Here is a 12,436-nt window from a genome sequence, read left to right as displayed (position 1 = left end):
CTCTGAGCACTATGGGACTGAACAGCTAAGGTCATCGGTCCCCTAGAACTTCTTAAACCTAAATAACCTAAGGACATCACACACTCATGCCCGAGGCAGGATTCGAACCTCCGCCGCAGCGGTCGCGCGGTTCCAGACAAGCGCCTAGAAGCGCTCGGCCACTTCGGCCGGCTAGTTACCTTTTTCTAGGATGTTATACCTTCAGAAATTATACACGCGTTTTTTCTAACTTGTCCTAGATAATATCCGTTAAGCTGAAGTGTGCAGTTACTAAAAAGTTAGCTGGTTTCTGCTAAGAAGTTTAATCTAGGCTAGTTTTCCATTCCCATCGATGGCTTATGTTAGATGCAATGCAAGGAATTTATCTACGCACGGGAAATGCTGCAGAGGTACGACGCTTAGCGCTACAAATAGCAGTTTAACAATTATACGCGTGAACTTAAGTTCCGCTGTTTTCCCGATGAGACGGTTGGCAAACAGTAAAATATCTACAGTACAAGCCCGGAAGCTGTATCACGTTGAACGAGAAAATCAGATTTAGAAAAAGCAGATGTCGGCAACTTCTCACTGGTAGGACCACAAGCAGCTTACGGAAGAGTCAACCGATTCTACTCGTCTCTATGGGATCCCAACGAAGTCAGAGCAGCGCGTATCGTCTCGGGCTCGCATCATAAGCGGGTTGGGTTGTTTTGGGGGAAGAGACCAAACAGCGAGGTCATCGGTCTCATCGGATTAGGAAAGGAGGTGGAAGGAAGTCGGCCGTGACCTTGGAAAGGAACCATCCCGGCATTTGCCTTTATCGGTTTAGTGATATCACGAAAAACCTAAATCAGGATGGCCGGACGCGGGATCGAACCGTCGTCCTCCCGAATGCGAGCTTCATAAGCTGAAGAGCGTCGGAGATGTGCAAAGTACGATGATAGACGCTACAAGATGTCGTGTGCGTCACCGATGTCTACTGTTAGAATTCCGATAGCGTATTTTCCAATAGGGTTTTTGCAGTCTTACTTGTTCCTTCTGTGACAGCGCAGTGGCCATGTCTGAGAACTTAATTATAGCTCGTACCAATGGCTACTTTAATGAACTCCCTACGGACCAGTCGCCACTGTGAAAGGCAGGGAAAAATTATTGTAGTACACGTAGTCGCATCGTCAAATGGCTTGTATAGTACGGATATTTTATTTAGCAATGGGACAGCAGCGTAGTGATAATTGAGAATTTATTTCTATCACCTAATGCGTTTAGCCTGTTTATCCCGAAGGTCCACAGTTTCATACTGCGGAAACACAGACTGAACAGTCTTCTCTAAATAAAACCAATTATTTACACCGAAAGAGTGTCAAAATTACACTGAATTTCCTATCCCAGACACTTGCTCAAATCCAAATGTTTGTGTCCATCGCTGTTAACCATTTCAAATGAGGCTAAGAACACAAAATTTACCTGCAACAGTAAAATACAATGGCACTTTAGAGTAACTCCATGCTTCTTAACTTTCAGATTTTCGCTCGAAAGGTAAACAGTCTTAAAATCTTAATTTAGAAATGTAAGAAAGATTCGGGGAAAATGAATCAGTGTTAAAATTAAACAAATAATACAGTGTAATAATTAAGTCATTTTCCGCCTACATGAAGATATGAGAGATTAGACCCACAGAGCGCAGGGTTCGGTAGAGTACACCAGCTGTGGATGACGGAAATATCTGGGAAGGGAAGCCACACAGCGCCGGCTGGGGCTCATCTCGTCTGACCAACCTGGGCGTGTAGAGGGGGAATGGGCGTTTAGGATTCCGTGCCACTGCCATCTGGCCTGCTCTCCGACCTTGGGTGATCCAAAGACTGCGCTTTACCGTTCATCAACATAATGTTTACCAACAGATCCGTCAACGTAAGGGCCAATGGACCTCCTCTTAGAACATAATAGATTAATACATTTACTATAATGGTTTCAAAATGTCTTCATAAAATGTCACTTCTATCACTATGCCTTTAACGAATAAACTCTTTCGTCTTACTCGCTTTCATTCACTTCATCACTATCACAGTTGTCTGGGTAGCATTCTTCATCACCTGGTTGTGCAGTGTACTGTTGAAAGCGTGAAAGATGTTAACCTCTGCCACGACCACGAGGACGACCACAACGTTCTGGTAGGTTTTCTGGTGAGCTCTGAATCAGTGTTAGACTCTCATAGAAGTTTTAGTACACTAGAGGAATGAACTGTAAGAACGACGTCAAGTCATCAAGTTTTGCTTGCTTTGAACATGCTGATCGATGTCGATGTAGTGGAAATTTTTCAGTTATTGTTCCAGTCCTACATGGACGGGCAAGATTTACTTTTCCAAATTTTATGTCTTCATTCAATGTCTCCATGATGAAAGAAGTTTTTGGTTCAGCTTTTCTGTATCACATCCATCCCAGTGTCAACCAAGTAACCTTTTGCTTCTCAGTGTGTTTTCCTGTTGAGAAATTTTGCAGTTCTGTAGATAGGAAATCATATTGCTTCATTTCTTTCACACGAAATGTCACCCTGACATTTTCTACAAGCGTCATCGAATCCTGTGGCACAAATATGAACTATTTGCTTTTTCTTCCTCTCAATGTGAGAAAAAAAAAAAATCAGTATTTTCAAGCTATGTCCAGGCACGAGGAACTTCTGATCAATTTCAATAGAAGTATGACCAACAATATAGATCCGAAATCGGGCTATTATTTGAATTCTGTTTTGCCTACCGCAACTGTCATTGTAGGCAATAACATTAAATATCAGATGGCAATGATTTTACACACTTCAATAAGCAAGAACCCAGTTATGAAGGGCCAAGTGAGGCAATTTTTTTCAGACCACATATACATGGAAGCATGATCTGTTCTACAGACGTATTCCAAGATTAAATGTCCAAAGCTGTCTTGTAGTAAATAAGATTTGTTGTTAGCATTGGAGTTGGCAACGCTTTTTCAAGGTCTAAAGTAAGTACATGTATTGAGCCTTCTTTTGACTTCTGTGTATCTCCTAACGGCTCTTGCTTGCTCAACTCCCCTTAGGTGAAGCTCTTTCTCCATATTTAGATTGTTAATTTTACTGGTATGTACCTTTGTTTTAATTAATTTTCTAATGGGTAACCAGTATCGCAGGTGTCACTCCTTAGCTTATAAAGTGATAGATTAAATTCTGAATTCAACACTTGACTGTAAATGCAGGCCTGCACTGGCAAAATATTTTCTTAGTATAACGCACATACATCAAGACGTAACTGACGACAGGTATTTCCTGTGTGGGAGGGGCTACGTTTACTGAGAAAAGTGATTTGTGTAATGAGGAAAGCTTTTTATGTAGTTCCTTACGATAGGGAAGCGATATTTTGGTATTTTATTTCCAGGAGCATTTTTACCATGTTGATCAACCGGAGATAAGTCTTCCACTCTTGGTTTGTATAATGCAGCTGTCGTAAATAGGCGATTGCTTATAGTTAATGTTCAGGAAGAACTCTTTACACACTGCTCTTACATGATTACACAATCAAAAGCCTCAGAAAAAGAATACGAAAGGGTGAAGTTAGGTTATTCCACCACTTAATATTTGATCAGTCAATATTCTGTTGAAAAACCTTTCGGAAAATAAACTGACATTATCTTACTCCTTTACTTTCGCAAAAATGATAAACTATTTTTTAAGACATTACTTTTTCGAGAATTTTAGATGAAGCTGTCAAGTGAGATTGGGTGGTAGTAACGCATCAGACCTATCGCCTTTTTATGCAACTGTTTAACAGCAGTATTTCAGTCCTTCAGGTATAAGGACTTTCACTGAGCTGTTACATATATGGCTGAGAACCTTACGTATCTGTTGTGAACAAGCCGTTTGTATTCTGCTAGAAACGCCATGATTCCATGCAAGACTTTTCGTAAGTTCAGAAGGGGAGGTGGAGAATTTCAATTTTATTAAACTGTTGAAGTATTGCCTCTTCCAATGAACATCTGGATTTTATTTTCTCCACATGAAAAAAATAATTTCCGTATTAAAAAATTTTCAACTTCTGACTTAAATTTTTCATACAATTTGACGTGAACAGTCTCTGCGCTCTTGGTTGCCCTGCTTCCGTTTCAACAGTATTAATTTCTAAATCCTCCACTTAATACTTATGAAGACTTAAGTTTGTGTAAACCTAGGTCCCGAATATGTGTAAACTGGTCCTTAAGAAGTATTTTCTTTCCACTAGAACTATGAAAAATCGAAATCTTTAACAGGTACGTCAGAACAGGCGCTAATAAACTACTTTATGGCGTAATATGAAGTTAGTTAACAGCTATTACAAAATTGACCATTTATCTTACATTCAAGCAAACAACTTCAGCGTCGCGAAAATTCCGCTGTGCCAATTCAAAGTTTGTCAGGTGGCCATTAACGTTCATAACGTTGTCTTACTCTACCCTGTAGACTTTTTATCTCATGGACCTTTATTCTGCCCTGTGTACGTCTGTTCTCTTGCGTTTTTCCCCTACATTGTGAGTTAGCTTCACAGCACCATCGTTTCCTGTTGCTGTAGCCTTATTTACAGCACGCCAGGGCACCCAGCCGACTCCCCCTCCTTATAACCACTGCTGTACAAGTAGTTGTAAACTAACCATAGATTAAATCTTCAGTTGTAGTCACCAATACTGCTCCTGCATGATTTCCCATGGGTCTTACCCATTTTTGATTACGTCTTCATCCACCTCATATCTGAGTCTAGCAAAGAATTTTCTTGGCCAGGTGATTTACTTAATTGCATAAAAACTAGATCTACCTGACAGTGCCTCGTATCTTAGGAAACGAAGGTATTCCAGCTTCTTTAACTCAAGTCGTCGACAAGGGACTAGTTTATGACGCTGCAGGCTTCTTTAAGAGCACTTAACAGCAAACTACAATATACAATACGACACGCTAAAGCATTTCGATTTGAGCTAATTTGGAAAATGCCTCCTGCTACTTCACAGTAATCTTTGCTGTAGGTATTTTGCCACGACTGAGAGGACTTAGTTTCCATCAAATATCAAGTAATCTATGAGGCATCTGCTGTATAATTATGTACAGAAAGGACGTTACTTAAACATGTCAACTTCCCGCGAAGTAGATTTCACTGTCCACAATCCACAGTAACGCGTGTCAAACAGGTATTCATGCAATGCAGATGTTACACTTTGTGTACGAGACTCATCCGCTTGTCTTCAGTGACAAATTTCCTATAGCAATGACAGCAAAATAAAAATATTCAAACTATCGGTGTGTCACCGGAAAGTGCTCTACAGTCCCAATTTAATCACTTCTCTATACCCTTAAACTTTCTATTCATCTTGTGTTCAACTTTGAACTTATTCGTAATTACAGGAGAACCTTAGACAGGTGCAATGCACAACAGCAATTTTATTTTAAAACGATTTCAAAACAAAACGACCAAGCAGATTTGAAAATTATCGAAGCATACTATATTTTATAAGAAGCCTTCATACCGCGTGTTCGTTCATATAAAATCCAAAAACAGTGTGCGGACACAAGAACGCAATACGTAGGTCCTACACTAGCAAGCACGACCCCGTTTACATCACATGGCATTGCGATGGTTTCGCTGAAGCTTAGGCTTTTGCAGCTGAGGCTCCGTACGCTGTCAAGAGATAATTGGACGACGAAACAAACTATAGCAATTTTAATTTGAACGAAAATCTCAGGTCCCGGTAGGTGGTGCCTGCTTTCATATAATTATTCCCAAAGAGATCTAAAGAGTAAAGTTTCTAGAATATTGTAAGAAATGAAAATATATGAAAACTTTAATAGACTAACCAGGAACTTACCGACTGAAGATTTTTCGAAAATGACAAACATTAACTTGGTGTGCTAATAATTGTGACATATTCCGAACAAGAGACATATAGGCCACATATTACATACAGTAAAGAATTACCATATTAGCTATTCAGTGTTTTCGGAGCAGAGACCCCTTCGAATGTTGGTAAGGACCCTTAAAACTGTTCTAACTCAGTGAAACCAAGGCCGAAAATCTAATCTCAGTAAATACGTGGTTTCATGTTCCAAGTGTAAGCGCGATTTACCCATCTGCACAGTACAATTTCGTGGAATTGGTTGACAACTGTGAGGTGCGAAATTTATTTATTTATATAGTCTTAATACTCTTACCGCTATCGTTCAGCTTGACACATACCGAGAACAATTAAGCTTACCATGAAAATTCAATCGAGAAAATGACTCCTGAGCAAGAGATAGTGAACTCATTTTTCGTAGCTTTCGTACGAAGTACTGAGTACACAACAAAACAATGGCTTGAGACCTCCTGAATTTGCCTTCCAGTTATAGTTCTCTTAATGGAGAATGCGTTATATATGGTGAGAAATGTCAGGCTGCGCTACAGGTTAATCTATTACCACAAACTTTTTTTAGCACACTTACTCGTCGGCTTAGCCTACACACGACCTATTTGCCGCTACAACCGAGAGAGAGAGAGAGAGAGAGAGAGAGAGAGAGAGAGAGAGAGAGAGAGAGAGAGGGGGGGAGGAGTGGGTGGAGGGGAACGTAGATGCACGTTCACTTTAGACGGAATACAGAACTCTTACACACTTGCCTAACTTACGAACAATGACGGTGAGCAAGACACCGACCAAGATCCAATTCCAGCTGTTTTAAAAACTGAACGAAACCTACATAGCAAAGAGATTTTCACTCCGTGAAATCAAAGTATGGCACAAACTCGCATGGCAAGTGTTCCAGCGTTAAAAACGCGACACACCCACTTCTGTGTACGATGGTATCAGAAGTAACCATCCCTCTTGTCAATGGTCACAAGGTAATATTTCGTTTTACCGACGACTACACTATCTCGCGCTTCATTCTGAACAGTCACTCTCTCGTCATTTCCAGTGTATTTACAGACGCTACCTAACAAATTTCAAGCTTGTGATTGCGGTATGACAGGCGAAATTCACTTCCCTCGCCAACTACATTAAGCATTGTCAGATATCCGCGAATACATTCATCCGCACTGATCCGCCTTCAATGAGGTGGAAATACTGCTAGCTAAACAGTACTCCCCATTTATGAAGTCTCCTTGCAGCACAATTGAGCTCAAATTACACTACGCATTTTTTAAAATGGGCGTAATGAGAAAACGCCAAGTTTTTAAACCAATAAAGATAGTGCCTTATTTTTCCTCACGCTACGTAAGTTAATTTAATAGATTGTGAGACGAGGCGAATTTAGCCGTACCGCTGTTCGTATCCATTACATAACTAGAAATAATGAATGCAAAGAATTTATTAGTGTAAGCTATTTGGCACAGAAACTACCTCAAAAGAGGCCGACATTCGAAATGAGGCAGTGAGTTCACAGCTATCAGATATGATTCGTGTGTTCAAAGCGTGCTCGTCATATGGTACGCGTTATTGGACACTTCAGCCTGTTACGCCAACATGATGCACACGCCAAAGTTTATCACTTCGATTCACAGCTGCTTACAATACGTATGCGCTCTTCCCTAACATTACTCGTGTACCAATGGATCAACCCTTAGATTTGCACACACTGACAGCTAGCCATAGGGTTCAAACGCTTACAATCATGGAAATAACATTCGGACACATTTAGGGAAAAAACAGTAACCGATTTTTCGATTTTACTCTGAAAAACGGATCGCACAAATCAGCCTTACTGGTGCCAGGTTTCTGTCCAAAGATGGGCCACTTTCGAATGATGGTACGCTTATGCACAGAAACCAATAAATCTGATCTGTGCAATCTAGATTGTTTTTCTAAGTACAATCACCGAAAATTTATTTCATAAATCCATTAAGTTATGAGCCCCATAGAAATACGTAGAACAGTCGAATACGGCATTGAGAATTATCAGTAAATTTATACTATTTCCGCACGACCTTCGGAACAAACGAAAATTCCGGACGTTTCCTAAAAGCTGCCACTACCGTCCGTCCTATATAGTCTTTACATTACACAGACAACATAATTGCTCCAACAGTGATTACACCCCAATTTTAACGGGCACTATTTTAGTATGTCTTTTTGTTGAATTTCTATAATGGCATTGCATCAGAGCCTTCGTCGCAAAAAGTTCTGGAATGAAAAATGTAACTACAGAAAAAATAATAGTTGCAACAGACAAGTTTTTGAAGACAAGAAATGATATCTATCAAAGTAAAATATAAGAAAAAGCGAAGGCCGTCCATCTATGACCGGCTTCACCGCACAAATGCCAACGAATTAAAAGGAACCCTGGAAAAAAACTTAACAGCATGTATTCTATTTCAAACAAAATAATTTACGGTAAATTCAAAGTACTGGAGACTAAGAATAAAATACTGAATTTAGAAAGTACTGATCTAATCGCATTTTCCTTGGACTAACTATTCTCAAACATTCAGTCAATTTAACTCTACCATGTCATGTAACTACGACTGTGCCTGCTAATTATTCTACTTCACGTCATTCGTAAGTGATCAGATTCTGTCGTGTAGCAAATGCACTTTTTTTTTACTACAACTTTGCAGCAGGCGTGTCTAGTTAAAAATCAGACAACTCTAGAATTTTTAATATAACATTTCACACAGCACCGTAGCCTACAAATAATAAAAAAAAAGGTTAATTTACTCATTGAATTGCCCCATCAAATTATTTTGGCACATCCGAAGCAATTTCTACATACGTGACATACTGCCTCAATGTTCCACATTCTTGTATATAATCCACACTAGGTTGTTCCTTTTATTATTACTGGATACAGGGTTTTAGAAGTCTTCGTAAAACCAGCACATACGTAATGAACAAGAGGTAAGAGCTTGACTTCCCCCGCTGGTCCTGTTGACTCCCTACGCAGCCGTTGTTTACCGTGAGACAGGTGCGTGCGGCTTGTGTTCACCCGGTTGGAACCTTGACTGCGTTTGACTTACACAAAAGCCCGCCTGCTTACCTGTGTCTGCGCACGAGTGTTGTTCAGACAGCAGTCCGTCGCAGCATATGTACAGTTCTAACGTCCACGTTCAGCAACACAAACACAAACATCGAATGACACGATACACAATATGAACACCACTCGGTCCCGACCGCTTACCGCCGCGTTTCAAACCGGACTACCGCTCCGCGCGGTTCACCAACGGAACAAGCTGCTAGTTCTGCGACCGTGGCACAGGTGGCGCAGCGCATGTAAGCGCTGGCGGCGCTCCTTGCGGTAGACGCTGCAACTTCGACTGCTGTCGACAGACTCTACCCCATGATATTCCAAACAGAAAGTTTCGTGGGCCGCCTCCCCGTCTTGATTTATTTTGCCTACCAGTGCTATAGGAAAAGTTTACTCTTATTAACTTTATTCTCTGCAGCGGGCTTCTTTCAGAGCTACATTTTTGAAATGCTTTGGAAGCAAGTTTCCTTTACTCCATTCAGTAATGCGCGGTTTGCAAATATTTATCGCGCAGCAAAATGCAAACAATAAATTGCAAACACTCGAGAGATACAATAGTACAAAAGAAGAGAAATGAGCTACTTTACTACATTCATACCGCTTGTTGGAAACAACGGTAGCGAAAGCGCCTCTGTGTGCACTATAGCTGTATATTACAATCTGTTTTCACGATTCCTGTGGGAGCTATACGATTGGTGTTATATTCGTACATTTCTCACTTAAAGTTGGCGCTTCAAATTTTGTAAATAGCTTTCGCGGGAAATTACTTCACACTAGTAAATTTCTCAAACCCATTCGTATTCTTTTCCTATTATCCAGCAAATATGTATTACTGACATAACAGAGTTTTATTACAAAGAGTTTTAATGTTCATTGTTATGTTGAATCTATGTTTTTCAGAGTTGTACCGTTTTTCCGCCTCTATCAGGGTTTTCGGAAAACATTATACATTTTATCACTCTTCTAAGTACACATATCTGTAATTTTTCTTGTCTGGACGCACATAGTGCTGTAGTGTTGTGGGATTCTATTTCTTTATTCCACTCATAAATTGACGCTGCTCAAATCTTAAAACGTTAATTGAATTGTTGATGTCTGACCAAAATAAATTAGAAAATACAGACATCAGAGAAGTGGCTCTTTTAATCAAAAGATTTTTTAAAAAAATCAGGGGGTTGCCCTTATTTGCGCTGTAAGTAATTATTTATTCTTACAATTTTCTCTCACAATATCGCGCATATAGGTAATGCTTTATTTATTAGGGATCATTCAATTCAAGTACATTATCAGCCTCTTTAACAACTGTAAAAGTAGTAAATATAAAATGAATCAATCGTCTAACACTAGGCACCTAAGTATAATACAAGAATTCATGAAAATACGGTGTTACATGAACAATAACGATCAATTTTATTCTTTCTCATTCATTTTACGATGTATGGAATAACTGCGTAGCGTCAGATCATTTATTAATTTGTGGACATTGTTTACCACAGGCAAAAAGGAAGCTAAAATTGTATAAGTGTTTCCATACAATAAAACAAATACAGAAGTGGAGAATGTGATTCCTTGTTTCACAAGTTTCTCGTACAGTTCAACTTGCTCTTTCCCATAATTTTTACGTCTCAGAATGATGTGGCTGAGGTTAGAGTTTTGAAAAGGCTCATCGGGGTAAATATCGATTGTCCTTAACTTGGATAACACCCGTATCCTAGGGGCAGCATAACAACGAATGCAGTATGTCGGTTATTCAGATTCAGCTCATAAAAACATGGCTTTCGTGTGGTGACAGTTTAAACTCGGACAAAATATCTTTATTATTTATTTATTTTGGCTTTTGGGTTCATAATATTTTACTTTATCTGTCTGCGTTGTGAGCCAGTAGATGGATAATTTCTCTTGAGTGGAATCAAATATAAAATAGAGTTATGCCTTGCATACAGCCTTTTCTTTAATACTGTACTTCGCTGAAAGATCCAACATTTCATTGTGACGGCTCCCAGCGTGAGCCTCAGTCCACATCAAATTAACTTCCTGATTCCAGTGCCAAATTAACTATTCCTGGACACCATAACAGGTAAAATTGTTAAGGCTTTCGTGGCCATTTTTTGACAATCTGCATGAAGGCTTCTATCTCGGGTTCTTCGGCCGACGCTTGATGGTTTTACTGACGTTGGCATTTCGAAGCTCCGTCCACCAGCAGCAATGGAGGGTGAAGCTATGACAATACCAGCCACGCCAGGAAAATTATCAAACAAACGTCGGCCGAGGAACCCGAGACAGGAGCCAACAGGAAGTTTGCTGTAGCAGATGTTCGATTAGCTTGTCTATTCTGTTGATAAGGCTCTTCCAGAGACTTCTGTCCTCATCTACTCTTTTTAGTACGTCTTCATTTCGTGCTTTATCTGTCCACTTAATTTTTAACATTCTCCGATAGTATCACATTTCAAACGCTTCCAATTTCTTCTTTTCCTATATTCCACGTTTCCTTTTGATACAATGCTGTACTCCAGACAAATATTTGTGGGAATTTCTTCCTTATTCCCAAATCAATACGTGAATTCAGTAAAGCTCACCCATTGAACAAATCTTTACTCCCCAGTGTCAACCAACTTCTGAAATATTTTTGTTCGGTTGTTCTGTGTGATCCTGCTTCTTAGATAAGAGATTTCCTTTACTTCTTCCAGTAGTGTGTCCTTTTCGGCCCTGATATTGAGCTAGTATTTATTCTCCTTTCTTCTAGTCACCATCAACTTCTTAATTGCTATCAGCAGGTCTTCTAAGCCATCCTAAAACCCACCGGAATGACCGTGTCACTGCAGACATTAGCTTAGATTTCTATTCTCCTTGGAGCTTTATTCCTCTCTCAAAAGAGTCTTATACTTCATTTATAGATTCTTCGATGTGCAAGCTGAACAACAATGATGATAATCTGCAATATTGCTTATGGACTGTGCGGCTGGTCCCAGTGGAGGTTCGAGTCCTCCCTCGGGCATGGGTGTGTGTGTGTTTGTGCTTGGATAATTTAGGTTAAGTAGTGTGTAAGGTTAGGGACTGATGACCTGAGCAGTTAAGTCCCATAAGATTTCACACACATTTGAACATTTTTTGCAATATTGCTTTATTCTATTTATAACACAAAATTCTCTTTCTTGACGTTGGATTTTTGTCACTCCCACTTTCGTTTTGTAGAGGGTGGTTATTTATCTGTCTTTGTACTGTAATCCTAATTATCGAATCAAATTATACCAATCACTGTGCTAAATTAATAGCATTGTGAATTTGTAAGCGATTTTAGTTGATAACTAGCCGAGAAAGACGCGCTTGTGTAAAATTCTAGAACATTCACGAGCCTTCTGGAAGAGTCTACTACGTTTTTCAATATTATCGAACATTCTGGTCACTTTGGCACTTCAGCCACTTCAACGGCCTCTTTTGACAGCCATATGTTCGAACCTAACACCTGTAGTTCCAAACCAAAAC

The 12,436-nt window shown here is 39.7% G+C and overlaps 1 protein-coding gene across 1 annotated transcript in view; it reads right to left on the bottom strand.

Moving 5' to 3' along the window:
- The window catches only part of LOC124596652 (rap guanine nucleotide exchange factor 6-like), a 474,460-nt gene extending 465,353 nt beyond the window's left edge, over positions 1 to 9,107 (bottom strand). Inside the window, exon 1 of the mRNA XM_047135886.1 lies at positions 8,966 to 9,107. The gene's annotated coding sequence lies outside the window, so the exon portion shown is untranslated. The remainder of the gene's footprint in view (positions 1 to 8,965) is intronic.
- Positions 9,108 to 12,436: the final 3,329 nt, after the last annotated feature.

Source organism: Schistocerca americana, chromosome 1 (genome assembly GCF_021461395.2).
Source record: "Schistocerca americana isolate TAMUIC-IGC-003095 chromosome 1, iqSchAmer2.1, whole genome shotgun sequence".
NCBI classification, from domain to species: Eukaryota; Metazoa; Arthropoda; class Insecta; order Orthoptera; family Acrididae; genus Schistocerca; species Schistocerca americana.
The sequence above is the reverse complement of the archived record's forward strand: the minus strand, read 5'-3'. Positions and strand labels throughout refer to the sequence as shown.